Source organism: Pseudophryne corroboree, chromosome 6, assembly GCF_028390025.1.
Source record: "Pseudophryne corroboree isolate aPseCor3 chromosome 6, aPseCor3.hap2, whole genome shotgun sequence".
NCBI lineage: Eukaryota > Metazoa > Chordata > Amphibia > Anura > Myobatrachidae > Pseudophryne > Pseudophryne corroboree.
In genome coordinates this window covers 626,399,060-626,419,218 of record NC_086449.1, presented here as the reverse complement: position 1 = coordinate 626,419,218, position 20,159 = coordinate 626,399,060, and the positions used below count along the sequence as shown (strand labels likewise).

The 20,159-nt window shown below is 42.3% G+C and overlaps 2 pseudogenes; one reads left to right on the top strand and one right to left on the bottom strand.

Annotated features, from left to right (window-relative positions):
* Positions 1–9,471: 9,471 nt before the first annotated feature.
* LOC134937781 (5S ribosomal RNA) lies at positions 9,472–9,589 on the bottom strand (annotated as a pseudogene).
* A 10,208-nt stretch (positions 9,590–19,797) lies between these two features.
* Positions 19,798–19,915, top strand: LOC134937632 (5S ribosomal RNA; annotated as a pseudogene).
* The last annotated feature ends 244 nt before the right edge of the window (positions 19,916–20,159 follow it).

Below are 20,159 nucleotides of genomic sequence, written 5' to 3'. Positions count from 1 at the left end.
CTACTCGAGGCCGCGGCTCCCGGGCCCGGACTAGGCCGCAACCTGCAGAGGCCTCTAGGAGGGCTCCCGGCTCCGCGGCTTCACTTGGGGGCTCACACACCTGGTCAGGGGGCCACAGATGGATCAGGAAGGGTACTTGGAGGCTGCAAGGGGCACCTAAGAGAAATTTTCAGCAGGAGCTATGGTAATGAGCATCCGCCAGGCCACGCCCCTCAGTTTATTTTTTTAACACTGGGGCAGAGCCCCTGGATGTATGGACAGATCACCCCTAGGTGGACAGAGCACCCCCAGAGGACACAGCGGCCCCTTGTCAGATACAGCAGATGACAGACAGAGCACTCCTGGACTGATACAACAGGCCCCACAGCAGCCACCAGCCCCATGTCCACGCCCTATGCCACACAACCTAGCACTGAGACGGACAAGTTCGTTCAGTATACTCTACACAGCCAGAGTGAAAATAGCGAGGATCACCAACCTTTATAGAATCCAAAACCCTGCGAGAATCTGATAGCGGTATGATGATGGTTTGCCTTGTTTTGGGAGCAGAGTCTGGCGCGAAAACACAGAGGAGGACTCGGATCCCACAGTTCAGGTGGGTCTAGTTCTCAGAGAACCGGACTCACTCATCTCTAATTATAAGAAGCAGTTCTGATTAAATGTATGATCCATGATGAATCCTTAATAAATACTGTGTTTTTAAAGAAATATCATAGACTCTTCAATTGGGGTAATCTGCGCCAGAAAGGACTTTATCTACCCATTCCCTGCAAACCTCCTAACTATCATGATTTTGTTGGGACAGTCCCCACGGGCCTTGCTTGTTGAGAGGCCATACCTCCTTTTAGACGCACTGCATCCTGTTTTTCAGGTGCATGTCTCCAGTGCACACAAATGTCCCTACTTAGTAGATTGAAAATCATTTCTGAACCTTAGAGCAGATCACCACGTCCAATAGTCTCGCTGCCAAGGCTATAAAGTGTTTAGAGGAAGGCTTAACCACAAAGGAAAAAGTAAAAGTCTTGATGAAAAGTTATGACTTGAACTTACTCAGTAATATACTGTAATAAGCATCAATCAATTTCTCTTACATTAAAAATAACTTTTAAGACATTGGGTAGGAAATGCCGGTGGTTGGGATGCCGGCGATCAGAAGACGGAATGCGGCATCCTGATGCTTAGAATCCTGACATGGAGAAGGTAAGTGTACTTACCTTACCCCAATGCCCCCCTAACCCTCCCTTCCCACAGCCTAACCCTAACCCTCCCCGGTGGTGCCTAAACCTAACCACCCCCTGCCCGTAGCCTAAACCTAACCCTCCCTTTCCTGCAGCCTAACCCTAACACTTCACAATGGTGCCTAAACCTACCCCCCCCCCCCCCCCCTTACCCTCAGCCTAACCCTAACCTTCCCTTCTCAGCAGCCTAAACCTAAGTCCCACAGCGGCTTACCTGCCTTGCAGCCCAGTCAAATCTCATTTGTGATCCCCGCGGTCAGGATTCTGGCGTTAGTATTTCGATAGCCGGGATCCCAACCACTTGCCAGATTCCCTTTTAAGCCTGTGGAGCAAGACCATGCAAGGATGTTGTTCTGTAGAAAAATATTATCAGCAGTAGAATCCCTTTAAAACTACACATGCAAAACAATATAATAAATCCAATGACTGTACGTAATCTTATGGATGTAGAAGAGCTATGTTCATAATGCTATTTTTAGAATCATATCTATAGCAAAATAGAATGTATCACCTTGTGTGCTTATCTGCTGAGCAAAGCAAGGAGTCCATTACTAATTTTTATCTGCATGACAGTAAAAGTGATTTACCAGCATTGAATAATTCATCTAGTGATGGAGTGGACTGTATGTATGATTTCTCACTGATTACTTTGCGGATGGGAAGATTGAAGCTCCTGCTAATGAGATGCAGGAGATTGAATTAACAAAAACAAACCAAAAAAAAAAAATAATGACACAAGATAGCTTTGAAGTTTCATACTGCTTCTTTCTGGAGAAAAAAAAACATTTTTTGTTCAGTCCATTATGCTTTGCATGTAAAAAGAGTGCCATAAAATGCATACTGGAAAAATAATAATTTCTCAGACTGGAAAAGCAAACAAATCATTTTTATAATTCAGACAAAACAAGATTATACATTTTGGAATATTTGATTTTCATACAGATGTGTCCTTACACATCATTGTTGCAGTCACGCCAAACAGCCCCTCTTGGCGCTCCAGGTCCTGTGAGAGGTTGCTAGGGTCGGGTGTCTTTTTGCCGAAAATGTGTCTTATTTGCAATGCAACGCTGCTAGGATGCAACAGGAGACTGTGCTGAGTAATTTGATATTTGACACTTGTATATCTGTGTGTGTCTGGTGGGATCTCACAGGAGGTCCATAATCCAATATGCACAGCTGTGCATGTACAGCAATGCTGAGCCCTCCTCTCCTCAGGTGTTCATATGACACAGATGCAACTCAGGCTTCCTGGACCCTGCTATAGCCACAAGGGCTGCCTATCTATGTTGTGCCACCACCCAAGCACCCAAGTTCCACTAGGAAAAAGGCAGCAATGTTAACCAGTGCTAAATCGAGACACAAGTCATGACTAACCATATTGTTATTTCTGCTGAACTGACTATTACTCCTCACCTTCCTGAACCATGCTGTTGTTTGGGAGTCAAAGAGACGACAAAGGAGAGTGTGGTGTGAATCAGTACATGATAGGCCATGCAGAGTATGCCACTTGCAGATGTATTAACTCACGTCTTGCTTCAAGCAAACCCAGAACACTCTCACTCTACTAATCAGACTCTGTTTCCTATATCATGGAAGAATATATGCCCAGAGACAGCACTGGAAGAGTTTTTTTGTGCAGAGATAATGGGGATTAATGGATAGGGATAGGGAATAGGGAATAGGGATTAAGGTTACTAACTCAGTCATCTTTCAAATAAGCCAAACCTAAAAGCCAGCATCAAGAGAGTCCCGCTGTGGCAAGCTTTGGGTGATTCTGCATCAAAGTAGGTATGGCCACATTCCCAATGGTCATATTTAACTCTTGCAATAATATGAATATAAGGATTAGAGGGAGAAGAGTGCATCTTTTTAAAGACTTTTCTTGCTGTATGGAGGGTTTTACTACCGTTATCACTCTGCAAAATGTATTGAATTTTGTACCAGCTCAGATCTAATGGTCCTAAGGTATAATTTTAATAGGAACATTTTCTTGTGCCTCTATGTTGCACTTTGGTAAGGAAAAACATTACTAGGCATGCACAGAACTTTGTCATTATTAATAATGTTATTGCTTATTTAGGAGGACACATAGTTGGAGAGGGTCGCAGAACCGAGAAATGCACAGAATGAAGGCTAAGGTGAAGAGGTAATCAGATGTGTTTTCAGGGAGCTTTTAAAAGCTAGGTGATTGGGTGACTGTCTGATAGAGCAAGGGGGAGCAATACAAAGGAGGGAATTAAGACAGGAGAGATACTGGAGATGAGCATTAGAAGAGGTAATCAAGGAGGAAGGGAGTTAGCAGTTATTTGTAGAGCAAACCTGGCAGTGTTGGTGGTAAGGAGGTTGAAGAGCTAAGAAGGAAGGGACTGGCTTGTCATGATCCTGACTGTAGTTCTCATGTTTTGTGACTTACCTCTGCCATCTGTCCTGGATCCTGCATCTTTTCTGCTCACTGTGATAAACAGCTTGCCAGTACCATGAGTTTCCTGAGTGCTGAGTTCTCTGCCTGGAAGGTAAGACTTAACGAGCTTCACCTGTGATGATTAACCTTCTGTGTGAATACTGAATTCAGCAAGTCTTTCTATGCTGTGCCTACATAGCAATCATTATCGTCATTATACTATATGCCTCTCTGACTCCAGTGGTCACCAGATGCATTCTCCACTGTGCTCGGCTCTCTGGAGTTTAGGCCTAAAAGCCAGTATCCTCTGCTCATTTTAGAAGTTTAGGCTTCAGTGTTCTTCCAGCCTGCTATGTCTCACTCCACATCAGAGCCTAACCTGGAGTACTGACATGACAGGGTCTGATCACCTGACCATGAGCTATCCAATCCTGTGCCAGCCTGAGACTCTCTGAATCACCTGACCCTGTTCACCAATCACCAAGGACCAGGAAGTATAAGTAAAGAGGCTTGTGTTACAGAAGCTGCCAGTTCCTTGTGTCACACAGCTCCGTGTGAGCTTAGTAGCTGAGCTCCCTAAAAGGTAACACTATTACCTAAGTTCATGTAAAACTCTGTTCTTTGCTACTCTAGACTAAAGTTGAGTTACCAGTTATATCCAGTATTATTCAGTCTCATCTTAACCACTTAACTGGCATGGTCAGATTTCATTCAACTGCGTCGTTCCACCCTGTCCCCCCGTTTTTGAATGAGGAGATCCGTTCTGTAGATGTGCATAATATAATGTTTAAATATTTAAAAAAATACTTTTTCAACTTTATTAAATAAAATAAATTTAAAAAAACAATGTTGTTAACGCTTTTGAAGGGAAAATCGTCACTGAAGTGGTAAAGACACAGGCACAGTATTCTTCAGTCTCGTCTTAAAGTTTTAGCAGCAGTATTCTTCAGTCTCGTCTTAAAGACACAGCCGCAGTATTATTCAGCCTCGTCTTAAAGTCACAGCTACAGTCTACAGTTCTTCTTCAGCCTTGTCTTAAAGTCACAGCCACAGTCATTGTTCTACAAACAGTTGCATTTCCAGTTATAGTCGGTACCAGCCCGTATTACAGTTGCGTTCCAGTTATACTGGTACCCAACCTGGTTCACAGTGTGGTTCTCAGTCTCATCGGTAACCATCCCAGTTCTCAGTCTCACCGGTAACAAGTCCACTTCAACATCTTCAGCTCTCCTCCCAGTTCTGCGCAACTCCAGAGAACCTATTTCATAGTAACCTTGGGTACACAAACACCTACTTCTGTGACAGTATATCCAATTTGTTCTCACCAATACATTCACCATCCTGCTATCAACACCAAGTCCCTGGTGATCCAGTGGTCAGGATACGGCTCCCTCTGCTGAGGCCCGGGTTTGATCCCCGGTCAGGGATTGCTTCTTGAGCTCTTCATCTCACTGATTCCCACAGACCAGCCAATATACACATAGTCCTCCAGTTACCCGCACGGACTTCACATACACGCCGGGTTCACAAAAACCACAGTCATGACATGGCTGACAGTGTCAGTGTCAGAAATTTGATTGTAAATGGAACAGATAACTAACAGAGCAAGTTGCAGAGAGGAGCAGCAGAGATGTAGTGACAACAGTGGAAAACAAGGGGGGCAGCAGTGTTAAGTATTGACTGAAGAGGTGCGAGGCAGAAGTAGATTACAGCAATCAAGGCAAGAGATAATGAGGGCAAAGATTAAGGTTTTAGTGGCTTCTAAGGGTAAAAAAAGACTGATTCTAGAGTATTGGAGGAAATAATATTAGAGGATTGCGAGAAGGGCTGAATGTGGGGCGAGAAATAGAGGATGACATTTAGACATAGAGGAAAAAAAGATAGTGTCAAGGAATGAGGGAGAAGTGCCTTGGTGGGAGAGAAAAGACCATATTGTAAAATTTCTGTTTTAGAGAGGTTTAGTTTAAGGAGGCAGTGGGATATTGTAGCAGAGATGGCTGACCGGCAGCAATGCAATGGAAGACAGTAGGAACGGGTTCAAGGGAAGAGATGTAAACTTGGGTGTCATTGGCTTATAGTTGATTCACTGAAGGAGCAGATGAGCTTACTAAGGGTAAATGTATAGATGGAGAAGGTGGGTGTAGGTAGATGTAGAGACAGAGAAACATCAGTTGAGCAGATAGAAAGAGAACCATGAAAGATCAGTACCTCAATGGATTGGAGAATTTGAGGGGTGATCAACAGTATCAAAAGCTGCTGTAAGGTCGAGAAAGGTCAGTATAGAGAAGTGACCCTTGGATTTGGCAGAGAGAAGGTTATAGAGGTAGTTTGGTCAACAGTGACTATGGTTAAATGCAATCTAGGAAGAGTTAAGGTCAAAATCTGAATTTAAGATGGTCGAGGGGATGGTAGAGAGGAAAGCGGCGATTCTGCTGTAAACAACTCACTCAAGGAGTTTGGAGACTTAAGGAATAAGAAAAAGGAGAGTGTTAATTAGAGAGAGAAGAAGTGTCAAGAGAGAGTTTCTTATGAATGGGAGAGAACAGTGTATGTTTTAAGGAAGAGGGGAAAGTATCTGATGAGAGGGATAGGTTCAGCAGGTAATGTGAAACAGGCATCCGGAGAGAGGGACTGGAAGAGGTGAGAGGAGATAGGATCAAAGAGAGAGGTAAAGGGGTAAATCATATGAGACAGTAGGGAATGATGTCAAGAGGGGCCAAGGAGAGGGAATAGATGAATCTGCAGGGAGAATATATTACAGTGGATGGTATTGATTTTGTATGTAAATTGGATAGAAAATATTGTTTAGCAAATTAGAAGGCAGAGCTATAGGAGAGAATGATTTTTTTTTACATAGTGCTGTAAGAATTAACTTTCTCTATCTTCTTCTCTTCTTGGCACCAGTGAACCTTTGTGTAAGGTTTCACTTTCCATCTAGTGCACAAGCAGGTGAAACTGAGTTCAAAATTGCCAGTGATGAGAAGTACCTATTTTCCTAGGTACTTCTGCGGCTACTCAAGGACAACAAAATTGATAACTTACTTTCTTGTTCCCCAGTATCCCGTCTCTACATCCCATGAAGATTCCATGCCATGCTTCTTGGACTATCTGCAAGGGCCCCCAAATGTACAGATAGTTTAGGTGAGCACCCTTGAGGGAGTTGCATATTCACAATGGCAGCCATAAGTGAGCGAAGGAGGGAAGAGAAAGCAAAGGAGGATGGAAATAAAAACATAGAGGGAGCAAGTGTAATAGATTAATAGGCAGTTAAGCAATGGAGGCGAGGCAAGAGGAAAAACAAGAAAACAGGGGTACAAAGTTAAGAGAGAGTAAATATAAAGACATTAGTAAAATGTAAGTCCAATTAAGGAATTAACACTAAAAACGTGACCACTATTATTCCTTCCTAACGCATGGGTGTGTCAAGCAATTATTCCCTACCAGATGTTCTTAAAACTTTCTTCCAGCAAATCCAGAGTTGATGGAATGTTTAATAATCTCCACGAGTTCCCTGCAGTTGTAATTCAACTAACATCTGAGTGTCATGATCAAAGCCTATTCTCCTGATTTCCTGTCCATAACTATCTATTTCCAAAGAGGAAAATGTGTGTCTCCATACAGCCCCAGGCCCGTGCCTTTCAAAGTACAGTATTATAATTTCCTGATAGAAAGCCTAATTCATGTTTGTACGCAATCATGATGTTCACTCAATACAGTGATGTTTCAGTTGTGCGCATGCATGCAGCAGCTGGAAAGTCACTACTCTGTACGCACATGTGTATATTAGCGAAAAGCTATTGCAAGAGAACAGCATACGCAAAGGACTTCCACAGGAGATCAGTAATATGGGCAGTCCCAAGATTGGCCAGGGAATGGCTAAAATATTATTGCAAAAGTGGGTAGAAACATGGGTGTACCTTTAGCTGGACAGGCCATGCATATGTCCTCAATTGTGTACTTACTGATCAGGACAGAAATCTCTCAACAGAGATACTTTGGGGGTAATTCTGAGTTGATCGCAGCAGGAACTTCGTTAGTAGTTGGGCAAAACCATGTGCACTGCAGGGGAGGCAGATATAACATGTGCAGAGAGAGTTAGATTTGGGTGGGGTGTGTTCAATCTGCAATCTAATTTGCAGTGTAAAAATAAAGCAGCCAGTATTTACCCTGCACAGAAATAAAATAACCCACCCAAATCTAACTCTTTCTGCACATGTTATATCTGCCTCCCCTGCAGTGCACATGGTTTTGTCCAATTGCTAAAAAATTTCCTGCTGCGATCAACTCAGAATTACCCCCTTTGTCTGCTTAGACAATGATACCTATGTAAGGTTCCAATGTCAATTGTGAAAACACACTGCACAGACATGCAAACAGGTGAGCGACTTTTCTAAGCAATTATGCTCAATTTCTATGTTTGAGCATATTGAAAACACAGATATTACTGTTTGCGAAAAGGTAGTGTATGAAGGTTGTTCTTGAAGATATTTTTATGTAATTGTAGCATTGGAAAATGCTTCAATTGTTAAATGTTAGCTATCAGGTTTAAGAAACACATTCATCAGTATAATTGGCTCTCCTTAGCAAGCAATTTACTTTAACACATTTTTTTTTATCCCAGTTAGAATATTTTAGTTTCTGATAAAGAAATAGACTGTAGCAAGCTCAGATGATGCACCTTACACAAACTCCAAAGTATACATTTTTTTTATCGTTGTGCTTGCGCAATGTTTTTAGAAGAAAAAAAAAACCTCTTTCCTGTACAACACTTTGTGTTTTTCATTTTCTTTGTCAGCCTACCATGTGTTAACAATTCACTAAATATATACCACTTTTAACTTACAATACAAAGTCATGGAGACCACCATTATATACTGGTTGCTAACGTACAGTATACAAGATCCATAACTTAACAGAAATTCACACATCACAAATGCAATATAAGGAAATCATACATTTTGAACAATTTATATGCCAGAGGTTCTCAAATGCATTCCTCAAGGCACCCCGGCGGTCCAGGTTTTAAATTTATCTATGCTTGGCCACAGGTGACCATTGGGGTGCCTTGAGGACCATATTTGAGAACCTCTGATTATATGTAATAGACCAGGAAAGGTTGGTGATTCCACACCAGTCTTACACAATTCAGTGTGTTTCAAAACCAGTATTCTTTTATACAGAGAAAAATCTCTAATTGAAGTCTGGTGGTGCACCCAGAGTCAGAGGAAAACAGGAACAAGATGGATTAATGAAGACTCTTGTTTGGGTGCACTCTTGTTAAAGTTATTATGACAATAATAAAACATAACGTTTATTATAAATGATTAAAATAAGTTCAGTATCCACTCATTCTCCCCATGGAGTTGGTACACAAAAACAAAAACAAAGCACAAACAAAACAAACACATTGGTAGGATAAAATATAAGGTATGTTCTGGTTTGGTCTATACCCAAATAGACTGGCATAGGGATGTAGGCACAGTCGTCATACATCTATCTTATGCCTTACCAGTACAAGCAATGCTTGTTTTAATGGGACCTCAATAGGTCAGGCATGAATAGGTACCTAATGCAACGGGAGTATCTGTTCTATATGTCCGCTATCACATATCATTCTCCAATGTCTAGGATGCTTTGTTGACACATAAGTTTATCTCAATATCTGAGATGTTTAGTCAGCACATAAACATATAGGGTATGCCTATGTATCACTTGGGTTATCAGAATTATTAATTAAATACCTGTCTGAGATAAATCAAAAGATAGGTCAGAGTTGGAAGGAAGAAACAGTGGTGATCCTGCTGTTGGTATTGAGTTGGAAAGGACAATCTCAAATTACTACACTGGGTATTCTCTGAGGGTCACCCCACAGATACTGACCCAGCCCATCACCGTTTTGCTTCCAAGATCGAACGAGATTGGGCTCTGGCGGTGAGGTATGATAGTAAACCATTAATAGAGTATTCCACTCACCAATGAGAGTGCACCTATTCAGTAGATTTCAGAAAAAGATGTGGATCTGCTGTCTACGTTAGACCAAGGATTATTCCTTGGAATCGTAGATGAGAGTCCACGAAATAGGATAAAGATTTGAAAAGACAAATTTGAAGAAAAAAGAAAAGATGAAAAGAATAAATGAGATTTCACATATAAATTGTATTCAGTGTGTGGGTTATGTCTTACCCACTTGGGATATCCCTAAATAGGTTTAATGTGATTAAAACATTCCATAGAGAATCTTTTATCCGTATGTAATCTCAGTTTATGCAACATATAAGGCTATGCCAACCAAAATCTCCTAGTTCAAATTCTATGAGAGAATATGTGAAAGAAACACTGAAACAATCAATTTCTTACAGAAATATATCATAGAAAAAGGCGAATATTGGTTCTTTTCTATGTGTGAAATTTACTGTGCGTCCTTTTTACCATGTATACACGGCCATCATCTCAAATATTCCACATCACATGAAATAGTAATACACAGTAATTGTAGTATTCTGAAAGAGTATTGTCATTCCTTACACATGCAGGGTTATCACCATGATCTGAATATTCATATTTTGTAATGATCCTCACATGTATAGACCCTCACATGTAGCAATATAGGGGATCATTTCCCAGTGCACATCTATAAACTTATCTGTACATCATATGGAGATCACTCATTTCAGGCAATATGTTATATAGTGTTTGCTGTATTGCCCACAGTCCCTAAGTGCTGTGAGAGGTCTCCTATATATCAATTAGAATTCTGATACCCTTGCAAAAGTTAGGAGTATAACAATATAAATTATGATACCGGATACCGCCCAGGTCCCTGGGTCAGTTGAAGAAACAGCTTGTTATAATGGCAGTCTCCCAAGATTAGGTCCTATTCCATGGCTTGCTGAAAAGGTTCAAGGTCCTATTACATGATTAGGTAGGAAAACGCGTTTCATCCGTCTTGCATTGGAAATGAGCAAGCCCGCAAGACGGGTGAAACGCGTTTTCCTACCTAATCATGTAATAGGACCTTGAACCTTTTCAGCAAGCCATGGAATAGGACCTAATCTCGGGAGACTGCCATTATAACAAGCTGTTTCTTCAACTGACCCAGGGACCTGGGCGGTATCCGGTATCATAATTTATATTGTTATACTCCTAACTTTTGCAAGGGTATCAGAATTCTAATTGATATATAGGAGACCTCTCACAGCACTTAGGGACTGTGGGCAATACAGCAAACACTATATAACATATTGCCTGAAATAAGTGATCTCCATATGATGTACAGATAAGTTTATAGATGTGCACTGGGAAATGATCCCCTATATTGCTACATGTGAGGGGCTATACATGTGAGGATCATTACAAAATATGAATATTCAGATCATGGTGATAACCCTGCATGCATAAGGAATGGCAATACTCTTTCAGAATACTACAATTACTGTGTATTACTATTTCATGTGATGTGGAATATTTGAGATGATGGCCGTGTATACATGGTAAAAAGGACGCACAGTAAATTTCACACATAGAAAAGAACCAATATTAGCCTTTTTCTATGATATATTTCTGTAAGAAATTGATTGTTTTTTTTTTTGTTTTGTTTTTCCAACAATTTTTATTAGATTTTTTATAGAAATTCAAGAACAGGGAAGACCTTCATGATACAGACATGCCGAAAACCGGAGAGAAACCGGTATAGTTACAATAATCCATCGTAAGGTGCTTTTAAGCCACATCAGTGAAACCACAGATACATAGTCGGTAATTGTAGGCTTGAGTAAGAGGTAAAGGATAAACAATCTTAACCTACATGAGGTCTAGGAAATGATGAAGACATTACCGACGTGCGTCTCAGCATCAGAAATCACCATATACCTAAGGCTAAGCATACAATTCTACCTGAGGATTCACAGGACATCAGTATACCCGAGAGGTCAGTAAAGAAGACAGACAGGAGGGGTGGGGGAGAAACAAATGGGGAAAACAATACAAGTATAATCATATCATGAATGAGTAGCGGCCAAAGAAGTCCTAAGTAAAAATATTAAAGAAGTAATTCAGGCATGGTTAGCCATTCAAACCAAAGAGAAGGTTCAGTACCCATATGGCATCAGACTAAACATACAGCATGGGGTATTAAAATTAATATAATTGCATTTCCTAAGAAAACAGCAGGAGGTCCCAAAGGAACAGTACATGGGTCTAGGTTGTCAAGAGGCCCTATCGATTTGTCTATATAGATACCACGTTGTGGTCTCAAAAAGTTTATAGATGAACGACTGTACATCCGGGTCTAGAGTATCAATATACTTCTCCCACTTCTTGGCAAATCACCTGACCCCCAATTCAATATCAGGAAGAGTAGCATGCCTCTCAAAATAAATAATCCGGAGGGTCATGTGTTTCACAGCCATCAAAGAAGGGGTAGACGGTTTGATCCAATTATTAAGAATTTGTTTCTTGGCAATTGTCAGGATAACAGAGAGTACCGGAACAATATCTCTATCTTCAGGCCCAAGAGACCACTCCCTAAAATCAAGTAGCAAACAAGCCTTCGGGCGTTTTATTAACCGTAAGTTAAATACTGTGTTGAGATAAGCGACCACCTTGTACCAAAACTTAGATATTTTCCGGCAAGACCACATATTGTGGTACAAGGTGGCACTTTGCGCAGTACATTTGATGCAACAGCCAGTGTCGTCTGGGACCATGTGTGCACTCTGATTAGGCGCTATATATGCCCTTTGGAGCGTCTTCAAGTGAACCTCTTGCAAAGAGGCAGAGTATAAGAACCTAAAAGTGGGTAAAATGTTATCTAACAATTCAGCGCACGATCCCATATTGGGGATATCTCAGGACCATGAAGACAACGCGGAATCCCAGAGCTGGTCTCTATATGAGACCCTAAAGGTGTTTCTGAAGTAACTAAGATGGTAAGGACAATCTTTAGTAAGCACAATTAAGGTGCGCAGCGGGTCTGTGGTAGCCTCAGAAATCATTGGGTGAGACTGGAATTGAGCAAAGTGTCTAGCCTGCAAGTACATAAAAAATTCCCGGTGGGAAAGACCAAATTTTATCTGGATATCAGAGAAAGAAAGCACTGCGTTGCCTCCTGGGTCGTATATGTCTCTAATAGCTGTGATCCCCATTTCTCTCCAACTCAAAAAATGTGCGTTATCAAGGCCAGGAAGGAAACATGGGTTACCCCAAAACGTAGAGTGAAGAGAGGTGTCAGGTTTTCTCTGGGCTTTAGTGTGAGTGACCTGCCATGCTCGATATGTATGCCAAAATAAAATATTATGTTTTATCTCAGATGGGAGACGGGAGTTTGGGGTGTGTAAGAGTGCAGCAGGGGAGAAAGGATGGAATACGGCCAGTTCAAGTGGCAAGTTCGTAAATACTGATCTGCCCCAAAGCCAGTCTGTGATATACCGGTACATCGCTGCTCTACTAAATAGAACAGGATCCGGGATTCCCATACCTCCCTCTTCACGTAATAGCTGCAACCTAGCGTAGGGGACTCTTGGTCATTTACCTGCCCATAGAAATCTAGTGAAACACTGTTTAAGAAAAAGGACATCTTTCTCAACAAGGGCAATAGGGAGCATAAGAAGAAAATAAGCAATCTTGGGAAAAACAACAGATTTAATAACTTCTGCGCGACCCATAAGAGACAAGGGCAGAGACGCCCAGTCTGTAAGGATTTTAGACACCTTGGACAAAATAGGACCAAAATTAACCGCATATAGATCCGGGAGGGAAGTAGGGATCTGAACCCCTAAATATCTAAGACTATCTCGAGCCACTGGAAATCGAGACAGGACCGGGTGTAATGGAAAGAAGGAAGAGTCTCCTGAAAGGAGGAGAAGCTCGGATTTAGATATATTAATTTTGTATCCCGCAAAGGAACCAAATTGTTCAATCAGGGAGACAATCGCAGGGATGGACGTATCAGGATGAGAAATAAATAGAAGCATGTCGTCAGCATACAGTGATAATTTTACCATGGTGTCCATTATTTTTATGCCTGTAAATCTGGGAGAATTTCTCAGGGAAACAGCTAGGGGTTCTAAAGCTAAGGCAAATAATAAAGGTGACAAGGGGCAGCCCTGACGTGTGCCACTCTGGATAAGAAAAGGGGATGAGAGGATACCATTCCCCAAAACTTGAGTGGAGGGAGATTCATATAATCGGGAAATAAGAGAGACAAAGTCCTCAGGTGCACCAAAGCGGTGGAGCGTTTCATACAGATGGTCCCAGGTGACCAGGTCAAACGCCTTTTCGGCATCAAGTGTCAATAATACATTAGTGTCAGTGGGTTTGGAAAGCTGAAAGGCCTGCATAACAGTCAAGACCTTTCGGATATTGCTCACTGATTGCCGACCCCAGACAAATCCAGTCTGGTCTGTATGAACTATATAAGGGACTATGAATTTGAGTCTATTCGAGAGGATTTTAGTGAACAATTTATAATCCGTGTTTAGAAGGGAGATCGGACGATAAGAACTGGGAGACTCAGGATCCCGGCCAGGCTTCGGGATAACCTTTATGACTACGGAATTAAAATATTGGGGCAAGGAAGCACCCTGCATAAAAGAATTAAATAAGACAGAAAGAGGTTCGCACAGTCTAGTAGATAGAATTTTATAGTAGTCATTGGCGAAACCGTCAGGGCCTGGAGTCTTCCCAGTCTTCAGTCCAGCTATTGCTAAAGAAACTTCCTCAGTGGTGAAAGGTGCAAGAAGAGAGGTACAGTGTGACTCTGACATTTGAGGCAGATCAGTAGAAGACCAAAAGCTAGACTTGTGGGTCTGGTTAATAACAGGACGTGCATAAAGAGTGGTATAAAAAGACTGTAGCACCTCAGCAATCTCGGCCGAGGTCCGTACTCTGTCCCCACCTTGGGTGAGCAGAGAGTGAATGACCACTTTAGGGTGTCTGCCTTTTAACAAATGGGATAACAGTTTGCCAGACTTATTAACATATCTGTAAATGCCACAGTCTCTTGAAAATGAATATTTAGCTTCCATTTGAGAAAGGAGGGTATCAAACAGTGTTTTTTGTGTAAGGTACCGTTCGCTAGTAGAAGGGGAGGGGGATGATTTAAATTCCTGAAAAGAGTGAGTAAGAGCCGCCTGGGCTTCCAAATATTGCGAGTTTAAATCTAAATCCCTTTTTTTACTATAGGACATAATGTGCCCCCGAATAACTGATTTTGACGCCTGCCAGAAATGAGCAGGATCATCGCTCAGAGTTTCTCCATTATGCGTATGATAATCCAGCCACGCTGCATCTAATGAGGAGCGGAATTTCAGAGAGCCACTTAAATGAGAGGGGAAGTGCCAGGAGCAAAAAGGGGATTTTTCTGAGAAGACCATCAATTTCATCCAGCATAAAGCATGGTCCGAAATACAGATATCCTCAATTTTAGAGTCAGCCACTTTTGAGAAAAAGGTGTCAGATAACAGCAGATAATCAATCCTCGAGAACGTGTGGTGCGCAACTGAGAGGCATGTAAATTCCCTTTCTAATGGGTAGCATGCGCGCCACACATCCACTAAGGACAACTGCGAGCAAATATAGGGGATACCAATACGTGGTAACGAGGGGGGAGCACGAGGGGGGGGGGATTTATCCAAGGTTGGAGAAGAATATAAATTAAAATCTCCACCCAGGATTATAGGAATTTCAGAGTAGCTTAGTAGCTTAGTGACCATGGCCCTCATTCCGAGTTGTTCGCTCGGTATTTTTCATCGCATCGCAGTGAAAATCCGCTTAGTACGCATGCGCAATGTTCGCACTGCGACTGCGCCAAGTAACTTTACTATGAAGAAAGTATTTTTACTCACGGCTTTTTCTTCGCTCCGGCGATCGTAATGTGATTGACAGGAAATGGGTGTTACTGGGCGGATACACGGCGTTTCAGGGGCGTGTGGCTGAAAACGCTACCGTTTCCGGAAAAAACGCAGGAGTGGCCGGGGAAACGGTGGGAGTGCCTGGGCGAACGCTGGGTGTGTTTGTGACGTCAACCAGGAACGACAAGCACTGAAATGATCGCACAGGCAGAGTAAGTCTGGAGCTACTCTGAAACTGCTAACTCGTTTGTAATCGCAATATTGCGCGTACGTCGGTCGCAATTTTAAGAAGCTAAGATTCACTCCCAGTAGGCGGCGGCTTAGCGTGTGTAACTCTGCTACATTCGCCTTGCGAGCGAACAACTCGGAATGAGGGCCCATGTTTGTATAAAATTGCTTAGAGTACTGATTGGGAGCATAAATATTACAAAGTAGGAACCTGGGTGCATACAATGTGACATCTGCCAGTACATACCGACCCTGAGTGTCATCTAAAATCGCATGGACAGAGATAGGGACCGTGTGCCGTGCTAAAATAATCACTCCCCTAGCCTTAGAAGAGAAGGAGGAAGAGGCTAATACAGACCAACCCATAGTGTTCAGTTTTACCATCTCATTTGGCATAAGGTGAGATTCCTGAATGAAAACAACATCCATCCCCACCTTCCGAAGATAGAGCAAAATCTTTCTGCGTTTAGCTGGGGGGTTGATCCCTCCCACATTCCACGTGCCGACACTCAAACTAGCCATGCATCAAATTAACTGGGAAAACCTGAAAACCTGCGCAGTAACCATAATATCTACAGCCGCCGAAAAACGGATACAAAACATACCGGGGTGGACACATAAGGAAAAGAAGGGGAGGGGGAGAAGAAAAAAGGGACAGAAACATAGAAAACACACAAAATATAACATTAACATTGTGAAAGAAAGTCCTGCTAAGGACAATCATAACTTCAGAAAATGAGAACAACCGGTTCAAGCAAGCACAGAGGCCGTCATAGACCGCCAATGAGCCAGCCAGAATTATGAAAACCTGAGGAAAAAATGAGGGAGGGGGCGCCCTTACCCACTCTCGGCAACTTAATATATGAAACTATACATAGGAAAAATAACAAGAAAATATCAGAGCACACAGAGCATGTTACAGAAAAAGAAAAACGCAGCCTGTCACATAAGAAGAAGGGGGAGATATCTCCGCTAAGCATATATAAGCATTCTAGAAAGATTACATAGCCACAAAAAGACAATAGATGAATAAGAAAAATCTAAAACATAAAACAAGGCAAAAAGGTTCAGCCCGCTGTATGACCAGTCTCTTTTGGGGGAAAAAACACCTGCAGCAGATTCTACAGCAATAATTAAATTGGCAGACATAACCGGAAACAGAGAAGTCCAGGAGCAATACTCAGCCATCTCGATCCATGGTGTCATCCGCCTGAGAGGAGTCGTCATCTGCCTTGGATGCCTCAGAAACATAAGCCTCTGCATCTGCAAGATTTCTAAAGTCCCGGAAAGAATTTCCATCAAACAGGCGTAGTCTTGCAGGGAAGAGCAGAGCAAATTTTTTATTCGCCTTTACCAAACGGGAGCAAAGGGGGGTAAATTCCCGACGTGCCCGGGAAACCTCCGCGGAGTAGTCCTGGAAAATGGCCAAACGAGCTCCCTCCCATTGTAAATTCCTATGCCTCCTGGATGCTGTCCATATTGCCTCCTTATGGAGAAAGTTCAGACATTTAAATATAACCACACGTGGTCTGCTATTAGGTGAAGAACGTGGGGGACCCAGTCTGTGGGCTCTCTCGATAACTAAGCCAGTGCATTCATCTTAGATATGCAACAAATCAAGGAGGAACATTTGTAAAAAAAAAGAGTCAAATCAGGACCTTTCAGTGACTCAGGGAGCCCCAGCACCCGAAGATTCGATCTCCTCGATCTATTTTCAAGATCGTCAACCTTGTTCAGCAGCTGGAAGTGAGATTTCTGGAGCTCATCATATCTGTGCTTAAGATCCCCAACATCCTGAAAAGTCTCCCCCAGCCTTTGTTCATTTGTTAGAACAGTCTTAGATAACTGCTTGATTTGGGATTTTAGATCTTTTACTGCCTGCTGCATTTTAGCAGCATGTGCATCCATGATAGGCTCCATGGCATCCTTAACAGCTCTCACTACATCAGCATAAGTCACTGGAGAGGCAGGGGCACAGTCAGGCTCACCCAGAGCCGGCCTTAGGTATAGGCAAACTAGGCAATTGCCTAGGGCATCTGGTATGCCTAGGGGCACAAGCAGCTTCTGCTGATTAAAATGATATGTGGCATGCCTATATTCTGTGTGTAGCATTTTGTATGCAGATACAGCCACAGATGCACACAGAATAGGCATGCCACATATCATTTTAATCAGCAGAAACTGCTTGTGCATCCTAGCCACATAGAAATTCAAATAAGATGCATTTTCATAAAAAAATGTGCACCCGACGTTAGCAGAGCTGCCAGTTGACTCACGCATGGAACTATATGTGTCATTATGTGTATAAGGGCATTAGTAATGTGTAACATATGTGTAAGGGGCACTATGTGTGTCATTAAGTGTATAAGGGAACTAATAATGTGCGGCACATGTGTAAGGCACATTATGGGGGAGATTCAATTATTTTCACCCCTTTTCACACCCATTCTGTTTCTGCCCTCAGGGGCGTAGTATCATTATTTCAGCTTGCTACCTCCGGAGTAGGGAGGCACCCAACCCTTTACACAGCTAAACCTGATCACTATGGGCGCAATATGCACAATAACGAAGATCATTTTAGAAGGAAATTGGGCGTGATGTCATTTGAATCTCACCCAAAGTGTGTCATTATGGGCATTAACAGTATGTGGCATATGTGTAAGGGAAATTATGTGCATAAGGACATTTATAAGGGTTGGCATAATGTGTAAGGCGCATTATGTTTATAAGGACATTAATAATGTGTGTCATATGTGTAAGGGGCATTACTGTGTGGTATTATGTGTATAAATGCATTACCAATGTGTAGCATTATGTGTATAAAGTGCTCTACTGTGTGGTGTGGCGTAACGTATAGAAAGGGCACTACTGTGTGGTCTAATGTGAATAAGGAGCAATATGGTGTGGGGTAATGAGAATAAAGAACAATATGGTGTGGTGTAATGTGAATAAGGAGCAATTCAGTATGATGTTATGTGAATGAGGGGCACTACTGTGAGGAGTAACGTATATAAGGTAAAGTGGTACTACTGTGTGATGCAATGTGAATAAGGGACACTATCGCATTATAAATTGTGAATAAAGTTGAACTACTGTGAGGCATAAGTTGAATTGGGGGTACTATTGTGTGGCCATGCCCCTTCCCAGCAAACACACACACCTTTTTGGGTTGTGCTCCGAATGTGCACACTGTTCTTATATAAATTACAGGGGGTATAAAAACAAAAAAAGGTCTGCTATGGGTGGGGGGTGATGGTGCTGGGAAAGGGGTGCAGGGTCAGAGGCGGAACTAGCGGTGGTACTAGGGGGCACCAGCCAAAATCTTGCCTAGGGCATCATATTAGTTAGGGCCGGCTCTGGGCTCACCTGAGGGAGAAATGTGTTTTGCAGAAGCCTGTTTAATGCTGCCAGCAGCCTGCAAACTTGTTTGTTAGCTAGGTGCGGCGGCCATCTTGGATTCCCCCTTCTGTTTTTCAGACCTCGATCTCTGGGCTTTAGGGGGCATGGGGGAGGACAGAAACCTTTCCGTCCAATCCCCAGCACTTTCCCACAGGTAGTGTGCGCCAGGCGCGGAGAAAAGCCGCGAGCGGGAGGCGCTGTGTGCTCCGGTTACCGAGGGTGCAGGAGAGCTGCAGCAATCAGCTTCACCTCACATGGGCGCCGGAACCGGAAGTCCAAGAAATTGATTGTTACAGTGTTTCTTTCACATATTCTCTCGTAGAATTTGAACTAGGAGATTTTGGTTGGCATAGCCTTATATGTTGCATAAACTGAGATTACATACGGATAAAAGATTCTCTATGGAATGTTTTAATCGCATTAAACCTATTTAGGGATATCACAAGTGGGTAAGACATAACCCACACACTGAATACAATTTATATGTGAAATCTCATTTATTCTTTTCATCTTTTCTTTTTTCTTCAAATTTGTCTTTTCAAATCTTTATCCTATTTCGTGGACTCTCATCTACGATTCCAAGGAATAATCCTTGGTCTAACGTAGACAGCAGATCCACATCTTTTTCTGAAATCTACTGAATAGGTGCACTCTCATTGGTGAGTGGAATACTCTATTCATGGTTTACTATCATACCTCACCGCCAGAGCCCAATCTCGTCCGATCTTGGAAGCAAAACGGTGATGGGCTGGGTCAGTATCTGTTGGGTGACCCTCAGAGAATACCCAGTGTAGTAATTTGAGATTGTCCTTTCCAACTCAATACCAACAGCAGGATCACCACTGCTTCTTCCTTCCAACTCTGACCTATCTTTTGATTTATCTCAGATAGGTATTTAATTAATAATTCTGATAACCCAAGTGATACATAGGCATACCCTATAGGTTTATGTGCTGACTAAACATCTCAGATATTGAGATAAGCTTATGTGTCAACAAAGCATCCTAGACATTGGAGAATGATATGTGATAGCGGACATATGGA